This window comes from Furipterus horrens, unplaced genomic scaffold (assembly GCF_987537825.1).
Source record: "Furipterus horrens unplaced genomic scaffold, mFurHor1.1.pri manual_scaffold_9, whole genome shotgun sequence".
Classification (NCBI taxonomy): Eukaryota; Metazoa; Chordata; class Mammalia; order Chiroptera; family Furipteridae; genus Furipterus; species Furipterus horrens.
In genome coordinates this window covers 22,924,286-22,945,129 of record NW_028327179.1, presented here as the reverse complement: position 1 = coordinate 22,945,129, position 20,844 = coordinate 22,924,286, and the positions used below count along the sequence as shown (strand labels likewise).

Here is a 20,844-nt window from a genome sequence, read left to right as displayed (position 1 = left end):
GGCAAAGCCTTTAATTCAAATTCTTCTGAGTAGTTAAAGGGAGGGAAAGATGTTTCTCATGAGCCGGAGGCTAAAATTGCCTTTAGCTCAAATTAATCTTCAAACGACTAAGGCACATCTTAGGGTGGCTTGTTCTGGACCCCCACAATAGTTAATTTTATCAACTACCACTTAAAACAACCATGGAAGCAAAAAAAAAAAGGAATTCCTTTTGTAACTATCCCAAACCTCCTAAATTCTGTTCCAAACTCTGTTGGTCTTCAATAGACCAAGTAAATTTAAGAAACAAGAATACATCAGCTACTTTTCCAACAGATCTAGTGAAAAGTAGGCATTATTGAATTCAATGGGACTTAGTAGGCTGTGAAGCTGTACTTGGAACAAATGGGGAAAAATGTATTGTTTATTATTTCTAATAAACCAAGTAATAGTAACAAGTAAATTAGGCACTTGAGTAACATGGGTAAATGTGGAAAACATAAAAACAGGTATTTCTGTATCTAAAAATAATGCAGCTCTCTCACAAAAGCCAGTGGAGTTTATGTTTATCAGGTACAAAATAAATTTAGTGTACCTTCTAAGGTACATTAAGAATCATAATCCCTTCCAAAGTCTTTATCATCCATATATATATCCCTGGACCTCTTTTCACTTTGAAGGAATTTTTGAGTTGAAAGGGTCATTTGTGGCAAGTGAAGGATTATATCTGGTCCTTTGAGAACAAGTATGGGTAGAGGACATAGTGTATGATTTTTATATTACCTAGTAAAGAAAACTGAAAATTACTTACATCTTTGTTTTTATTATAACCAAACCATCCAAACTTTCTGAGCACTAATTTATCAGGATAAAAAAATAAAGATGGTCATAAGTATACTCCATTTCTAAGAGGTGTTTAAGTAATTGACAAGAAAAATTAATATTGTTTGTGTAAGAAAACAGATGTTCTATCACTTAAATTGTTTTATATTGTCTTTCAGAATATAGGAAACGTTTCTTTAGTGAATAAAACCTTATTTGACAATAGTCAGGAAGTGGGTATATGAGTTTTATTTCTGAGAGGAAATGAAAAAAATAAGAATGTTTTGGAAGCAATTTGTTTTTCAGACAATATATATTGACTGTTATTTTACTTTTATATATTTATAAAAGCTTATAAAATTGTAGAGAACCCAAACTTAAAAGACATGAAAATAACTATGTTTTTTCACATGTTGATAGAATCACCTTAATGTTTTAGATTATAATTGTATTTACAACACAATCCATTTTGAACTGTTCAATACATGGAAAATAACTGCACCTTTTGACTTAATACTGTAGGGATTCAGAATGGGTCACCCAATATGTGACTCTGGGGCCTGAGATTACTTTGAGCTAAAGGCAATGGAGATCCTGAGGGTTCAAGAGAAACTTCTGACCCTCACCCACCCCAACTACCAATAGTTGAACTAAGGGCATAGCCCATAATAACATTATCAGAGAACACCTATTAAAAATTTTTTTAAATTGATTGATTGGAGAGAGAGAAAGAGAAACATTGATTTGTTGTTCCATTTATTTGTGCCTTTATTGGCTTATTCTTATATGTGCCCTGACCAGGGATCGAATCCAAAACCTTGATGTACTGGCATGATCCTTTAACCAATTGAATTACCCAAGTCAGGGCCAGAGATAACCTTTTTGGCCTATTTACAGGACATGGCAAACTGCCAGTTACTGAACCTCTGTTCCCCTCTAAAATCCCAGCGTATCTCACCTTAGCCCAGAATGCCATATATACCTCATTTCAACTTTCTGTCTCTGAACCTCTCATGTATGTGGGCTCTCTGACTCTCTCATGTATGTAGTGTTCCCTATGTATATATGTAATTGAATTTGGTAATTTTGTGTTGTTAATCTGTTTCATGTCAATTTACTTATTAGACCAGCTGAAAGAACCTTAGGGGGATAGAAGAAAGTTTCTTCCTCCTCCACAACACAATGCTATCAACTATGCATTACTGATGTTTTTTAAGAATAATACTTAAATTATATTTAAAATTAAAAAAAATAAATTTTTATTTTATTTAAAAATGATTTAAAACAATACCTAAATTCATTTTTTATATAAAAAGAGAGGCTCTTATTTTTAGAACTTAATTGCCCAGATGCAGCTATGCTGTGCTATGTATACTATACTATGAAAGTATTTTTATACTATACTTTAACATGTAAGAAAGTGTAAGGATAGTTAATATAAAACTAAGATTGGTATTTTCTATATATTTTTAAAATCTCATTTAATACTAGTTATTTATAGATTAAAAATAGGGAGAAATTATAAAAATAAAATGCTCCTAAAAGGGGAATGAAAAAATATCACCCTGGCACATTTTTTGGTCACCTCACATTATTTAGTCTAGTTTCTGATTTTCAGGGTCATTCCTTAGAGTTACAGCAGTGATTGACATTTGTACCTTTACCACATCATTTTATCAGCTTAAGCAGTTCCAACTAGTACTAAAAAGATTCATGTAGATCTGTGTACATTAGTCTCTCAGCCATTTAGTTTTGGCAATGCAAAGGCATCATGTTGGAATATTTTTCCCTTTTCTGAGGACCAGAATTTATTCCACTATGGCTAGTTTGAATTGTTTTTTCCTGTCTCATGGCTCTCCTAGACATTCATTTCAGTCTGACTTTCCCTGTACCTAAATGTGAGGGTATTCCACACTGTAATTACTGTTTATAGTTATTCAGCCTGAGCATATTATTCAGAAAGAGTGTTAGCCCATGTCCATTTTAAAACACTGGATTATACTGAATATCCAAGCCAGATATATTGGAGAATAATTTGAAAGTTAAACTCCTAATTGATAGCCACTTCGGGAATTCAGTTAATCAGGAAACTACAATTCCCAAGCATTCCAAATATTGGAAATTTTATGACACAAATTAATTATTATGCTCAGTACAATTCAGTTTTGTTTAGAAATGGAGCATAATCTTTTCATGCTTTTAACTAATGATTTTATGGTCTCAACTAAGACAGCCTAGATTACCTGGGATACCACCGGAAGTCCTTTGCTACTCAGGTTACTGATTATCCTGCTACCCCTAATATAACCCAGTCTCCCAACCCTCCCAAACTCCTATAATCTTTCCACTGTGTCGACTGTACTTTTCCACAAAAAGAACTCTTCTTCATGCTTCTTCATATTTTCCTTGCTTGCCTCACAGGACAGCAGACTCCCACCATTTTCTTCTAATCCATGATTTTTTTTTAATTGCTCCTCTTGCTTTCCCTAACTTCTAAATATTGGAGTGTTTTTCTGTTCCCTAACTACACTTCTTAGGGGAGTTTATCCAATCTTGTGGCTTTAAGTGCCATTTAATAATGATGAATCCCATGTTTTAATATCCTTCCCTGACCTACCCAAACTCCTAGGTATATTTGCCTGTTCCTTATTTCTTTTGGCATTTAATCGAAATCTCAAATTAGCATATGTAAAATAAGACTCTTGAACTTTACCTGCCCATGACAAAATGTGTTCTTTCTTTTTCTTCTCACTTCATTATATGGCATTTATATTCATGCCCTGCTTAGGCTAAAAGGCTAGGAATCATTTTTAACTTTTTTCTTTCCAATTCAATCCAAAGATTAGTTCTTCAGCTCTACCTTTAAACTATATTTGAATCAAATCACTTTTCATACTTTTTAGCATTCCCATCTCACACAAGGCATTACTATTTTTTGCCTGGACTATTGCAGAAGCTACCTAACTTTTATATTTGCCCACCTACAATACGTTCTTCATATAGCAGATTTCAGTCTATTTATGCTTTAAATCCAGTCACTTTAGCCTCTTCGTCAAAGCTTTCCAAAGACTTCCCATCATATTCGGGTTCAAAGCCAGAGTTCAGTTAATGACCTACAAGACCACACACAGACAAGCCCTTGCCTAACGTCCTGCTCTGGCCCATTTGGCTTCAGCTCACATGGGATTTCATGCTACCTTAAGCAGGTCAAAGTTTGCCTGTATCTGGATCTTTACACTGCCTAGCACACTCTTTTTCAAAGCCTTTTCATGTATACCTCCTTTATATCATTCAGATTGCTTCTCAAATATCACCTTATTGAGAGGTCTTTCCTCTAAAACTTTTCTACCCTGCTGAATGGCAAATGTGTTACTACCTGAAGTTTTATGATTTATTTATTAAATAAGAGTGGCACCTAATTTATCTTTTTTCACATCTTATACAGAAAGCACCTATTACATAATTAACAATGAATGTTTGTTGAATGAACAAATAAATCTTATCAATACTGTGGGGTTTTGTAATTTTTAATGCATGGAATTGGTAGGAATGTTTTATCACACACATTCTGAAATTGCTTATGCAACTTGCATATTTCTTTATTCTTTTTTCAGAAATGTAGTGAGAATTTATTCATGAGCTTTATTGTTCAAAGGAGAGACGCAGGTTACATCCTAGCATTTCTACCTTGATCAGGTTTATTTACCATTCTAAAAATCTGTTATTGCATTCTAAAAATTTTAGAAGCAGACCTAACACTTCCTACCTTGTTGAGATGAAATATTGACAAAAAGTATTTTTAAAGGCGTCTGTTATAGAAATTTGTACATGCTCTCAGTATGTGGTAACCATTTCTACCACTGCTCTGTACCATGTACAGCCTTTGCACACATTGCCCTTTTTGAAAACAAGGAATAAGTCTGGGCATATGATGGTTATATGATAAAGTTAAAATACGCTGGGTCAGGGATCAGGCAACCTGGCTCCAAGCCAAGTTTTGTCATTTACTAGGTTTTCTAAGAGGTTGAAAGCATATTAAGCTCTTTGATCCTTTGACTCTTCATATATAAATTGAGGGGTTTGGGGTTGGCATGGAGGGTGGAGAAGAACTGTATTATTTTTAGGTTTTCCAGGTTCCACCACATTCTGTAATTCTGTGGTTCTATGTGTATGGAAGGCTGCTTTCCAGTCTGAAAAGAACTCGTTGAGAGACGTTCCTGTGGCAAACTTTCTATATTTCAAAATGAACATTTCTCAACGCAGTTTGTATTTCTTCATCATTTCATTTGTGGGATATTTGAGATAAGAGTGTGGGATTGAAGCCACTGGTGAAAGAGACTGATATTTCGAGACCATTATCTTCATACATCTCAGGCTTTCATTCCAGTTTATCTAAGATGTTAACTACAACAAGTATTAAAAGCAAATTTGACATGCCAACCTTATAAGGTTTGATTTTGGAAAATGTGATATTGGTACACAAAATCAGTCATTTTGGCCACGAGTTACGTGTTAACAGATAGACCAGGTTAATCTAAGCCTTCTTCACATGCTGTTACCTAAATCAGTTAGAGTATTTTTTATAATTTAATTGAACTCTCTGACACCCTCCTAAAATATGTTGTGGTGTATGGACTAAGGGCTGCACAAAGTTGTCCGTGCCCTAATCCTTGGCATCTACAAACATGTTACCTTGCAGGCCAAAAGGAACTTTGAAGATGTGATTAAGTTAAGGCTCTGGAGATAGATGTATTTTTCTGGATTATCTGGGTGGTCCTGATGTAATCACAGGATCCGCATAAGAGGGAGGTAGGTCAAAGGAGAGAAGAGGCTTTGAAAATGGAGGAAGGGTCACAAGGCAAGGAACTTTGGTGGCCCCTAGAAGCCAGTCAAGGCAAGGAAATAGATTATCACCCAGAGCCTCCAGAAGGAATGTAGTGCTGTGGACTTATTTTATACTTTTGGTTTTTAGGATTGTAAAGTAATGATTATTGTTTTAAACCATTGAGTTTGTGGTCATTTGTTATATAACAACAATAGAAAACTAATACAGTTGTACCATAAAAATAACTTATGAGGACATTTTCATTGGAAAAATCTTCCTACTAATTTCATAAGTCGTAGATCAAGTTAATCACTTTAATTAAAAATTTTCAAAAAATTTTAATCATCTGTAAGTGTTTGCATGTGTAACAAGTTACCTGTAGCTATATTTAACTACCAGGAAGACAACTAGAGTCACTTTTTATTGTAAATCATACACATTTAAAAAATTAATTATAATTGGTAAGAACATATAGCGTGAAATCTACCCACTTAACAACATTTTAAATATACACTACAGTATTGTGAACTATAAGCGCAGTGTTGTACAGATTTCTAGAACTTATTCATCTTGCATAAATGAAACTTTATACCCTTTGAACAACTCCCCTTTCTCTCTCCCCTCAGCCCCTGGCAACCACCATTCTACTTCCTGTTTCTATGACTTCAACTGTTCTACTTATACGACTAATATAAGTGGAATCACACAGTAATTGTCTTTCTGTGACTGGCTTATTTCACTTAGCATAATATACTGAAGGTTTATCTATTATTGTTGCATGTGGCAGGATTTCCTTCAATAATTCATCTACTTTTTAAAGGGGTGATTATTTTTGGATGAAAATTCCAGATATTGTATATGAGATTGCTGAGATTGCTGACCTTCACATAGGCTTCCCTTCAGTGATAGTTTTAAAAATATATCCACAAATTCAAAAGGTTGAACATAAGATTCCTCACCCAGAGTGAGGGTTGGTTGGCCCAACTAACTTGCTTCTAACAAATAGAATATTGCATAAATGTGTGGCTTTCAGGACTAGGTCCTAAAGACATTGTCCACTTCTGTACTCTCGCTCTAGGGGAAAGCAGCTTCCATGTCCTGAGGACAATCAAAGACCGCTACTTACAGTGAGGACCATGTGGTGAGGGGCGGAGGCCTCCTGCCAACAGCCAGTAAATGAGCCACATTGGAAAGGGAGTTTTCAGCCCCAGTGGAGCCTTGAGATAACTGAGACCCCATTCTAGGTGTTGACTGCAACCTGTGAAGAGACCCTGAGCCAAAACCATTCAGGTATGCCACTTCCATTTGACTCTCAGAAAATGTGTGAGGTAAGTAAATGTTGATTGTTTTGAGTTGTTGTGATTTGGGGTCATTTGTTATGTATTAATAGAGAACAAAGACACTCTTCTGTGGTATTTTTCCTGAGCTAAGTAATACAAAGGTGGGCAAAAGTTGGCTTACAGTTGTTCATATGGAAAAAGACATACAGGTTATGATGATTACAATGGTTTTATTAACTTTGTTTCATGTGTACTCATAACTGTAAGCCTACTTTTGCCATTCCCAGTATTATGTTACTAATATTATTGAGATGGTTTACTTTTTTCTTTTTAAAGAGTTCAAAGAATGGAAATGATCCAGCCTGAATTATGCCTACTATTTAGAGAAGTGGAAAAGTAAGAAATCACATACTTTGAAAATTCCTTTTGAGAGATAAACGAAAGAATTCACAGGAAAGTGACTAATGGGGGATGAAAGGGTAAAGGAAAGAAAAGGCTTTTCTTCTGCCTCCTTTATTCTCTGTCCTACTAATTAACATCATTTACTTTCACAGTTCACAATCAGTTCATACAATTAGAGAAGGATTAAGCTCTTCTCTCTTGGAGAGGATGGTTAATTTAAACTCTTTGGAAACCACTTAAAGAAAACCACTGAAAGACTCAGGGATGGAATCTAGATATCACGTAAAAAGAGCGCACATGTGAACAAAGCCAGAATGATAACTCCACGGCAGTCCTAGTGCCAAATTGCCTCAAGATTAAATCACGCAAGAAAATATGTGTTATTTATAAATTTGTCTGAGTCTATAATGCTGCTTTTCATAGCTGCCAGTGTGTGATTGTCCTACCATTTACCGACAGGACATCAAAATTTATTTTAGATAGTGTGATTAGAGTTCACACAACTGAATTATTTAAATTGTTGTTTTTTCTTAGATCGTCTCCTTCTTTTTGTATTTATTTTGAGTATCTACAGTTTTACCACCTAAGAGGGTCATGGACATTTCCAACTTGGCATGTAGAGTGACTTGAAATTTGTACTTTGAAGGAAGTAACACAACAGCCTACCATCCTCTGAAACTCAACTGCCATTTGAGTGACTGAAGGACACTGTGAAAACACTATCTCCTCCTCAGTGTACGCGTCTAACTGTAGAAATAGATTATGTTCAATCTCCTTGGTTGCTTCACTGAATCCAAGCCCTCAAGTAAACAGAAAGGTGTTATGATAAAAGAAAGTCTCTTCGACGAAAGCCTGAAATTGTGTGTCTGGCCTACAGGTCAGACTTTAAACAGAATGGACCAATGTGATTCTTCTGCCTATGACAGGGACTGGTGAAGGGTATGAATATGGCTCCAGTCTAATCATACTAAAATTCTCCACTTCTTTCTCACTCTCAATGAGGGCAGGCAGGCAGGGTCGGGGCTTCCAATGAGACTCGCCTCCTAGAAGCTCTTCAGCCTTACAAGTTAGTCTATAGCTCCATTTGCAAGTGAGTCTTTGAAGGACCTTCCTTGAACTCTCAGTCTGTCTGTGGGCAGCTTCATCATTTTGTTAGAGAGAATGGCTTTATTTATAGTGGAAAAAAAAGGCCAATAGAGGAGCCCTGTTTTGGTGTCTGCAGTTCAGGCAGCCTGGGTTGCTGCTTGCCCAAAGATGAGTGATAGGTCTGGGATGAGGCTGAAAAGCTAGGGAAACATTCCCATGGTAGAAAATTCATGAGAAACTAAGAAATCTGGCTGCGCACGTAGACACTGAATGCCAGGTCACACAGAATCCCTGAATCTCTTTATGGAGAGACTTCAGGCTGCAGCTCTTTCCTCTGATTCACTCATATCATGTCTGGGGGCCTAGGTCAATTCTTCTGTTCAAACCCCTGATGCTCCATCTCCTCTCTGAGTGTACACCAGGAATGAATGAAGAGAAACCTAACTTTATTATAAGTACAACAGATTCACTGCAACGTATCAGCCTATTTAACTATGCTTCCTTAAAGAAGGAAGAAAATGCTGCAGTAAATGACCTTGATTTTCCTAGGAGATAAAATGGGAAGAAATGTGAGCATGCCAGTCTTTTCTGGAATTTATACAATAACTATGTTTCACTAAAGTATTAATCATCAAACGCATATTTCTATCAAGTTTACATGCACTTTGCTAATGTCCTAACTTGGAGATTTTTCTATTGATACTTAAACATTCTTTGACACGCTTCATCTTTTGATAAAAAAAGTTTCCCTCTTGCATTTGACCCACTTACCACCATTTGCTCCTATCTGGAGATCATATATTCAAAATGTATTTGAGGAAGACAATAAAGGGGGTGTAAGAGTTGAATCAAGATGTTAGAAATACCCTGTGTGACAGCAGGGTAACTAAACACATTTTAATTAAAAAAATAAGTAAATGAAGGAACCAAACTCAACAGATTCTTTTTTACTGACCTTACCAAATTAGTCAGATGATTGAGTCAGCGTATATTGCCAATGTTTATATTCTAAAAAACAAACTCACTTTCTATGAGCATATTTCACTTGCTATGCGCTTTTTATTTGATTGCCCCAGAAAACACAGCCCTGTTATTGAACAGCTTTTTCAGCATTTCTCTCTGAATAGTGCTTAACACAAATAAATGGCACAGTTCACTACTAACATCCAGCACCCCCACCTTATCCCTTTCTCTGTCCCCCAATTTCATGGCATTAATGGTTTTGTCACAGTTTCTCAGCTGCATTGTTGAGAGCAGATTTGTTAGACAAAGGATGACCAGAATAACCAAGGAGCTTCTAAGATGGGATGAATGCAAGTAGAACTGGCAGAAAAATGAAGCACTATTTACAGCCATTTCAAGATACTTTTTTTGAGATAAGACAGCTGTGCAATTCAAGGAAAAAAGTGATAACCACTAACCATTGTTAAGAAATGGGTGTGCTCATTTTGATCAAGTACATCAGTGGCCAACAGAGTAGAGAGAGGATGGTGTGGGGGCTAAAAAACATAATATTTCCTCTTACCTTCTAAATTCTTCTAGCTGGGCTAATCATCAAATCAACAGAGACAGATTTACAGGAGAAAAATCACATCTTAATACATGCACATGGGGGAATTCACGTAAGTGTGAAAATACCCAAAGAGAGTGAGGTAAAACTGGGTATATATGTTATTTTGGACAAAGGATAAAGTGGGTAGGGTCTGAGATTGTGAAAGTAAGAATGGGCAATTTACAGGTAACTGAGGAAGAGTGGAACACACATCTCAGGTCAAGTCTGCTTCAGTGGGACACAGGGGCTGGGTGATCTATTTGAGATTGCTATTCTCCCACTCACCATATTTAATTCAGGTTAAGGTAAGAGATTTCAGATCTCTTAGGTTGAAAGGGGGGGGATCATCAAAGTTTCTTTAAGAGTCTTTTGCTTCTTAATAACCAACTTAACATCAATATCCCCAAAGGTAGCTTTAGGGTTCTGCTCCCCTTCAATGGTTTTAATGTTAACCTTTGAATGTGCAGTTTCATTGAAAAATCAAGCACTGTATTTTATGTGAAGACTCTTGGACTTTTTAGCTGACTTGGACCGCAAATCTTGTTACTCGATCAATTAGGTATCACAAGTTTAGTTGTCTGGGTAGCAGATGCTGAAGCCAAGTTTAAGGTATAGGATGTTTATTAGGAAGTGTCTTGGGTTTAACATCTGTAGAAGAGAAAGGAAGGAACAGGATTGGGTAGCGGGAGAGATTGAACTGCTGAGCAGTGAACAGTCTTCGTTGACTCCATAGGAAGATATGAAACTAAAATGCTCTGTGACAGCTGTCTTGATTTGGAACAAAATAGCCTGATTTTTTTTTTTTCCTGTGTCAACTTTTGGATGTGGGACAACCTAGAAAGGATGAGACCCTAACCGAAGTGCAAGGTGGCTCTGTCACAGAGCTGTCCTTGAAGGGGCTGATAGCTGAAGTAGTTTGACAACAGCACTTCCGTAGCTGAGCAACAAACCCTTCCTTGAAGTGACTTCTGGGTGACTGATCTATGTGTCCATTACACCAATTCAGTGACTTTAAAAGATTTTTCACTATGGTCCACAATAAGAAATACCTCTTACATCACGACCCAGGCAAACATACAAAAGTTTCAAAAAATAGTATTTTAGTATTTGTCTCTGTTGCATGTAATACCCTCTGACATTCCTATTTCAATTTTGATTGTATTCAATTCCATTTTATTCTCTTCTCCTTTATTTTTTAAAATGCTATTTATAACACACTAATTTGATTTCAATATGCAATTTAAAAAAAAGGAATTAGGCTGATTATGGAAATAGACTAATTAATGTTGAACAAGTAATGTAGTATAAGTGGAATGGGCAAGTGTTCTGTGATATGTTTGTATTACAATATTCCCTTACTTATCGCGGGTATTACATTCTAGACCCCCCCCCCCACGACCCCACGCAATAGGTGAAAATTCGTGAAGTAGGAACCTTACATTTATTTTAGTATTTATATACAGTAGTCCCTCTCTATATCGCGGTTCACTTATCGTGGCCTCACTGTATTGCAGGATTTAAAAAAATATTATATTTAATTATTTATTGCAGATTTTTCTCTATATCGTGGGATTTTGCGGTACTGTATACGTATGTTGTTAAAGTTACGTAGATTTAAGAGTGTAGAATAAATGTAAGGTTCCTACCTCGCGGGGGTTCTAGAATGTAATGCCCGCGATAAGTGAGGGAATACTGTATATTTTAAGGCTTTATAAGCCCTTCCCACACACTTATAAACCGTTCCCAGTCCCTTATTAACCTTTCCCACTCCCTTATTAACATTTTCCACACTTTTATAAACACTACGTATGTTCTTAAACATATTCTACACTCTTAAACCTATGTAACTTTAACAACATACACATATAGTGCTGCAAAATCCCGCGATATAGTGAAAAATCTGCGACAAATAATTAAATATAATATTTTAAAAAATCCTGCAATACAATGAAGCTATGATAAGTGAACCTTGATATAGAGAGGGACTACTATACTTGCATTTCTAGGAAACAAGAGAAGTGCCACAGAAGAGCAGCTTTGTGGATTTGTGGGCCCCACAGAGGGTGTGGTTCATCACAAATCTCCAAATCCTCAAATGCCTTGTTTCAGGTGGCATGTCCTTTGTGATTACTTGTTTTAACAGTGTAAGCTCCAGGCAAGATTTTCAAAGAAAGATCTTAATTACTAGGGGATAAAACAGTAACTGTCAGGGACAACCCTCATTTCCATTTACTTGTAAAGTTTTTGGATGAGGTCAGGTATAAGCACCTTAGTTTTCCAGGTGGATGCCTGTGATCGGTTCTGTGTTGCAACTTTCTCATGAGAAGGATTACTCAAAGAAACACTTAATGTCATGCAACAGAACACTGAGTTTTAAAATGTATAGGGTAAATGCCTGAAGGATAGTATGGCTACAAACTAAAATTAAGAAAAAAAGACTCTATTTTTAAACAAAGGTATAAAAAAAAAAAAGTCATGAATAGAGTGAGATCAAATTCAGGAAAATCATAAACCAATATATGTTTTTTCTCTGGGTGAAAGACAACAATAACAAACTAAAAGATACCCTGTTTGCTTGAAACTAAAGCAATGAGTTCAGGGTACTTCCTTGTACAAGATTTACACAGGAGCAAAGTAGAAATTTCATTACATGCATTTAAAATTTAAGATATGTAAGAAGAATAAAAATGGTTCTACTGGAGAAGTAGACAAGCAAAGATGTAGTAAGATATCTACTAGTTTTCATGTTTTGTGCCAGAAAATCTACAATTTGTATCACTTTAATTCTTGTAGGGGCCTTCCAACTGGACTTGATGGCTACCATTTTTATAAATGAAGAAATTGATGCTAAGCTGTGACTTAGCTAGGTTGGTGGAATTAGGATTGGAAGTTAGATCTGGTGCCATCCTTTGTGATACTTCAAAGTCACATATATATTTACATTTCTAACTTTTAAAACATACAGAATAAATATACATTAAAATTGTATGTATAGACCTCCCCCACCGGGAAACCTAGCTCTCTGATGGGAATTTTTCCCCCCAAAGCCCCTGGGGAGAACTCAACTGCAGCCACGTTGTCCTGGCCAGAAATAAACCTGGAGAACGTCAGGCCGCTGCCCCTGACTCAGTACATGGGAAGGAAGGAAAAGCTACCACTCTGTGAAGCATCAGCGAAAGGCACAAAGACTGAATGTGGCCTACGAGGCCTCAGATGGTGAGAAAGGGGAGGGGACCAAGCCGCCCAAGGTGCCAAGCTGGGAGCCTCAGGACTGGCAGCAGCAGCTGGCAAACATCCGCACCATGAGGAGTGGGAAGGATGCACCTGTGGACCAGCTGGGGGTTGAGCACTGCTATGATCCCAGAGTGCCCCCAAAGGTGCAGAGGTACCAGGTGCTCCTGTCACTGATGCTCTCCAGCCAGACCAAAGATCAGGTGACAGCGGGTGCCATGAAGCGGTTGCAGGCCCGGGGCCTAACAGTGGACAGCATCCTGCAGACAGATGACATCACGCTAGGCAGACTCATCTACCCTGTGGGCTTCTGGAGGAACAAGGTGAAGTACATCAAGCAGACCAGTGCCATCCTGCAGCAGCACTATGATGGAGACATCCCAGCCTCTGTGGCAGAGCTGGTGGCACTGCCAGGTGTTGGGCCCAAAATGGCACACTTGGCCATGGCTGTGGCCTGGGGTACTGTGTCAGGCATTGCAGTGGACACACACGTGCACAGGATTGCCAACCGACTCAGGTGGACCAAGAAGGTGACCAAGTCCCCAGAGGAGACCCGTGCAGTCCTGGAGGAGTGGCTGCCCAGGGACCTGTGGAGTGAGATTAATGGACTGTTGGTGGGCTTTGGCCAGCAGATCTGTCTGCCTGTCCGACCACGATGCCAGGCCTGCCTCAACCAGGCCCTGTGCCCAGCTGCACAGGGACTCTGAAGGCCATGTCTGTTCTGCAACTTCGCTTGGGAGCTGTAGCCTATTCTTAATAAACTATGGGGTTCCGCAAAATAAAAAAAAAAAAAAAAAAAAAAAAAAAAAAAAAGTTGTATGTATATATTTACATGTCAAAATAGAAGTTGAAAACTGATTAATCAATTCTTTAACATATTTTCCTATTTTGCATTATTGCTGTTCATGAGTGTATTATATGCTTTTTAAAAATTAATTATTACTGTTGCAAGTCTTTGGAAATTTTTTTCTCCTGTGGTTGTATCTGTATTATAGTTCAGTTAGCTGTTTAAAAATCCAGAAGCCAGGTTTTATGAACTTGAAGTAATAAGTATGCTTACACACTGAAGAAAAATTGAGATTGAAGTCAACTAAAAATCTGAAAACCAGTTAGAATAAAATGTTTTATGGTATGGGAGCCCAGAATGCGCCACCCCGAGATGCACCCTAGTAGTGTACAGATTGCTTTGAGCTAAAGGCAATTTTAGCTTTAGGTTCAAAAGAAACTACTAGAAGAATGTGAATTAGGGGCCTTGCCTTTAAGAGATTTTCAGAGGTAACTTCTTTTGACATATCTATAGAACAGAGCAAACTTCTATTTACAAACGTTTGCTCTTATCATCCTTCAATAACCATTTGAAGTCTCTAAGGCACCTCACCTCATCCCTAGCTCAGGATGTCTTATGCTTCAACCTCCCTTTCTGCCTCTGAACCTCTCATGCAGGAGGGGTCTCTGACTCTCTCACTTATGAGGGTTTCCCTGGGTGCATGAGATTAAATTTTATTTTCTCTTGTCAATCCGTCTCCTTTTGATGTGATTATTTGGCCAGTTGAAAGAACTAGAGGAATTTTTCCCTTTCCCTACAAAAGACATATTCCACATCAATTACAGTTATATAGTAAAGAGAGGTATATATCTCTACCTCTCCAGTGTGTGACTATTTTCAAGCACAGCACATCTAAAAACTGTAGTATCATTTTTAAAGTGAATACCAGGCTATGTTTGATTTGGCACGATACATCCACTTCAAATGTTACTGGTGTGTTACCAACAATGATTCTACAAAAGAGGAAAGTGATTTATAAAGGACAGGCTTTAAAAAGTCATTATTAGCCCAGTTACCTCAAAATAGCACAAGAAATTAGGTGACTGACCTCATTAAATTGCTCACCTCACATCATTTTATTCTCTGGAAATTAGCTCTGAGAAGTTAGAGGACAAATCCAACTTCAACATTGGAGATGAAAAATAAACTATAAAATGAGTTCAGAAGCTGATAAAGACACTAGACTGGGTAAAATATTACCACATTATCTCTGTTTGCATTATCCATACAAGTGAAATTTCAGACTTTAATTTGTTGCGCAGAGGCTTTTGTATTTCTGTGACATTGGGTGCGCAACAGTTCTTATATTTCTGTGAATTTGGTCACATCATGACAGTTCTGGGTCTAACATTTCCTCCCTTTTAAAATGGGATTGTGTTTAAAATTTGTTTTGTGTTTCACTATTGTTTTCTTTTCTGGCCATATGGTTTATTCAGCATAGGAGTGATTACAAGAGACCATATGAAGATTTAAAAGTCTTGTACTTGAGGAACAGAAGATAACAGTTTTCTTGTTTGGATTCTGATGGGGTTCTTCTATGTGATCTTGGACAGGTCACTTAAATTCTTTGTGACCCTATATGCAAACAACAAAATGGGGATTCTAATTTGTACTCCTCATTTCTCACTGGAATTTGCTGAGGATGAACAATCTGAAAGTATTTGAAGGATATAATACATTACAAATGTAAGGTATTATTGTAACAATTTATTACTGCTACTAAAGAAATCGGTTGTTCTATTAGTGAGTCAAACAATTACCCTTTCATATATGAACATAGTTTCAACTCTTGGTTTTCCTAAGACATTTATTAAATAATGATGCATAGAATATTTATTTATACCTTTTGAGAAGTGTTTAATGATGCTAGATGGAATAGAAATAAAAATATTTTACATCTGGAGGAAAGATAGATATTTTGAAATATGTATATTTCTAATAATTATGGAAAACAAAACCTTAAATTTTGATACCAACATCAAATGGTATTTATGATTACTGTCTACTATTCTCTGTATAACATATTGAATACAGAAGTTTTTAAAGTGCCTAACATACTCTTTTTGAACATATAAGTCTAAGTTGCAATATTCTTATTAGACCTTCACAATTTTGTAAGTTTCAGAAAAGATGAAAGATTAGTCAAATTTTAACATTTTATCTTATTTTCTGTTGTAGTTGAAGTGCTGAGGGCTGATGAACTGCCAATAAAAGTGTGCAGAGAAGGAAAACCACAGGCTGGGACTGTGCCTGAGCATAGATTATGTCTAAGAAACCACAGCTAACAATAAAACCATGAAAGAAACAACAAGGGAGTACAAAACAGGCCTGAACAGTTCTAGAAACTAAGGGAAGAGAGAATTTTCACAACTAGGGCTTGCTTAATGTAGGACGGGAAAGATTGAAAGTGGCTGGGATTTAGGAGCTAGACGTATAAAACCACAGTGTGAATCATGGAAGAGGTCTGATAAAAAAATGAATATAGTGTAACATGGGGCTGGTGACAGGGGCTTGACAGCAGGTATCAGGGAGCCAGATGTGAGCACTCCTCCGCAGAGGTCTGGTTCCAATTCCTTGGACTTCTTGGTGGGAATAAATAGGACTCACCCTAGAAGGTAATGGACAGGAAAACAAAGAAGAGACTCAGATTTGTCTGGGAGAGTATGGAAACTCAGTAAGTGGATGCAGAGCTGAAGTTTGAGCTCAGTGAAAGGAATCCTACTGAATGTCAATTACTGGAAAGAGGAAATATCATCATAACAGGGTTAATAACAAAATGGATCTGATACTCACCTCCAGAGCTCTGTGAAGGTTCTTTGTATTTTACATGTTTAGGTGTCTGATCGACCCTTGAGGTTTGGATTACCTTTAAGCTAAGAAGAGGAACTTAAGTGCTTAGCAGATGTTCAATCAATATTTGTTGAATAAATACATGAATTATGATATCTTAGCTCTGGAGAATGGAAGCCTTCCATTCTCAGCCAAATACTTTCAAGGGCCTCAATTTATAATAGTTTCCTAAATGTGTTCCATGAAAAAAAAATTTCTTAGTATATAGGTTTTAAGATCAAAGAATGTTTTGACCAAGTAAGTCAGGAAACTGCCAAGTTAAATAAAATTAATTGCATTTCTATACTGCAAGACTTCTCAGAGAGTTTATCTCAATATGTATTATGAATTTCTGAAACATAGGTAGTATGTAGACATTTCCAAGTTTATTTGACCACAAAACTCTCTCCTCAACAATTACCTTTCTTTTTCCAAGTATCTTTTGGATTAGTGTTATGAAGAACATGGATTGGATACAGAGTCATATAAAAATCACCAGAAAAAATGAATAAATAAAAATCACCAAAAGGACAAAAAGAGAATGGATTTTGATAATATTAGAAAATATTTTTTATAGAACTTTCAAGGCTTTCAAAAACAAACATTGCATTGAAAGACTTAAGAGAATCCTCATTGTATGTGTAACATACATCTTCATAAATGAGAGACCAAGAGTCAAGAATCTTCATTAACTTCTGGTCAATACTTGGATGTTGGGCTGGAACAATTTGGAGACTCTGGAACATTTTCAGGAAAGATAGATGGGGTTAAGAAGATTATGATTCAGAAGCAGAAGATTATGAGTCAGAGGTGGGAGATTATGAGTTCACAGTAAGAGTAATGTCTTATTTAGATATTATTAAAGCTTTATGTAATTTTTCAATTCAAATTTCCATTGGGAAGAAGAGTTGCCTGAGTGTAAGGAGACTGCAGTGCGTGGCAGGAGGAAGAGGAAGAGAGATCTTGTTCTTCTCATTCCAGAAGATATTATCCATCGCTATGTCTGTCTCCCCCACTTAAAGGCAGGGTGTGCACCTTGATTCACCTTTGCATTGGCAGCATCACCCACTGCTTGTGGTGAATAGTAGGTACTTAGAAAATATTTGAACTGAATGGAACTAAGAGGAGCTGAAGAAATGAGTCAGGGCTTGTGTTCTTACAGAGCTCGTTTTTTACCAAAATGGCAGGGTCATAGTCCCCTCCTCCTCCTTGGGCGGGTGATCTAGGGTAACTGGAGCATTCCTTCCTTGAGGATGACATTTTATTGACATTGTTCATGACACTTTCAAGGAATTTTGCACAAAAGCCCACAGGCTGTTCTTTATTGCTTACAGTGGGACATAAGGGGAGGCCATCTCTAAGATGACTAAATTTACCATTCTGGGAAAGGAGGAGAAAACTGGCAGAATATAAAAGCCTTTATTTCCAGGAATAAGAAGATTTAGAGATGATATTAAAAGGGTTGATATTCTATACCTCCCTCCAGCTTTTCATGCAGAAGGTAGTTTGACTCATTCCAAAACACATCTCAGAATAATGTCATCACAACAGTGGCTAATAAGCTTCTTACAGAAATAAAACTCCTGGAAAAAGAATTAAGAATTAGCTGATAATATGAATCTTTTATGTAAACTTTGAATCTGGCTGAAACAGAAGTATCTAATTAAAGTATTATTATCAAATATAGGAGAGCATTTTAAACTATTTATTTTATTTAACAATTGGACACCTACAGTGACAAAGTACTATGCATACCTTCAAAGTTATTTCTAGTTGAGTGAGAGTGACAGGCATGTACGAGGATAATAAAGGGAGTGAGAGGAGGCAGTGGTGGACCGGGGAGGTGATGTGAATGAGAGATGAGTGTGGAACTCTGTAAGTTCCAAACTTATATGCAGGTGTAGTGATGTCAACATGCTGGCTTTTCAACCAGCCCCTTGGATGGCTTTGAGAACCCTAACTGAGGATGTGTCTGGGTCTTAGATAGGCAAACTCATAAACATTTAATCGAGAGTCATTATGATAGATTGGCTAATTCCAAAGGATTTCTTATAAGAGAATCCTTCTGTGCATAATAAAACAATTCAGAGATCTAGACAAAACACAGACTCTAACATCTCCTGACAAATATATCTTATCTTTCTCTAATTCTTACTTCAGCAGTTAGAATAAAATGGAACCCTAGCTGGTATGGCTCAGTGGATGAGCACCAGCCTATGAACCAAAGGTCACTGGTTTGATTCCCAGTCAGAGCACATGCCTGGATTGCAGGCCAGGTCCCCAGTTGTGGGGTGTGCAAGAGGCAACCACACAGTGATGTTTCTCTCCCTCCCTACCTCCTTCTCGTCCCCTCTCTCTAAAATAAATAAATAAGATCTTTTTTTAAAAAAGAAAAGAATAAAATGGAGCCAGGCACTTCACAAAATCGCGTGACATAGAAGAAAGACTATGGAACCCTGAGAGACCTCCACTGGCTCAAATCCCAGCTCCAATATTTAGTTCCCAATTGACTTTGGGGGAAATTCCTTACTTTCCCTATGCCTCTGTCAGAGCCTGTGAAATGGTATTACAGCATCCCACTTAAGAGATCATTGTGCAGGAGATGGCATGTGTGAGATTAGCTTCCTTCCTTACGTCCTCTCACGGAATCCTGCACTTCTCTTTGATAGCACATCTTGCACTGTGTAGTCCAGTAATTGTAAAACAGGATCTTTTATGAATATCTCCTCTGCCTTCTGCTGGGAGATACACCTCCTGAGGGAAGGAACCGAATCTCTCCTACTTAGCAGGTGTCTAGCTCATCCTGGAGTAAATGCTGACTGGGAGAAAGCTGAGCATGTTCTCCCTTTTAGTAAACCTTGCCTCCCTTCCTTCTCATGCCCAGAAACCGGACAGCTTCTTTTCCTTGTTTAGTTCCATCACGAATTTTGGGAATTTCTGTGCTTCTCTTACAATACATGGTATTTTGAGCATATTGCTTGCTTATAATACTTCAGAAGTGATCCTTATATGTAATATGGATCTTCTTGATCATTGGCAATCTCTTTCTGAACTAAAACATCATCTCCTTTTACCTATCTTTAAAATGGGATTTTTTCCCCTGGGTTGCTTCTTACAGATAAAAAGTGATTTCTGTGTCCACTTATATGATTTTAAAATTAAAAAAATTTTTATTTCACTTAAGTTTATAGGATAAAGATTAGCCTGATTATTGGTAGCTTTGTATCTCACTGCGATTATACTATTGATTATTAAGAAACCTATAGATTTCTATATTATATTTACCCAAGCGCAGAAGGAAGATGAAAAGGTATCATTCGGCTCACTGTGTGCTCATTTTGCTCATTTTCATGTTCACCAACTCCTTTACCAATATAACAATTATTCCTTGATTTCATCATCTCACGGCAGCACTAAAATAGATTACAGCTTAGGTTTGTCTTCTGCTTGCATTCCCGATGAGGGCTCTGAAGAACTGCACATTCCAGGAGCGGAGTTTCCATGGAAACCCGGACAAAAGCAAAGCAAAACCATTCTTCAAGGCCCACAAGAAAACACATTCCACCTTGCTTTTTGTTTGCAGGTCTCTGCCCCCTGAGCAGTCCAGCGGCTGGCACCGTCCCTGCCCTCCAGGAATTCCTGTTTGAAATTTATATATAGCATTATGCAGCTCTGAGGTCTGCAAAATTGGATTTGGTGGGAATGACTAGGAAGTTATTTCTTAAGAGGACTCAAGCCCAGGGTTTTTTAAAAATAAGATTAAAAAAGAAAACAATAAAGTATACATTGAAACAGCAACTAAATGTACAGCCATGGAGTTGCTCTTTAAATTATAAAATTTAAAAAATAGTTTTCAAAGAACAGAGTTTTAGAGTAAATAAATGGAGTTAATGATTAGGAGCAATTCGGTATTTCAAGATAATTTTTTTTTTTAAATTTGAAAATAAAGACCAGGTCAAACAGTTTCTGATGAACTTTCAGGTCATGTGTCTTGAGTAAAAGGAAGTCATAG

At 37.1% G+C, this 20,844-nt stretch overlaps 1 pseudogene; it reads left to right on the top strand.

The window, feature by feature from the left end:
* LOC150001401 (endonuclease III-like protein 1 pseudogene) overlaps window positions 1-13,931 on the top strand; it is a 49,069-nt pseudogene extending 35,138 nt beyond the window's left edge.
* The last annotated feature ends 6,913 nt before the right edge of the window (window positions 13,932-20,844 follow it).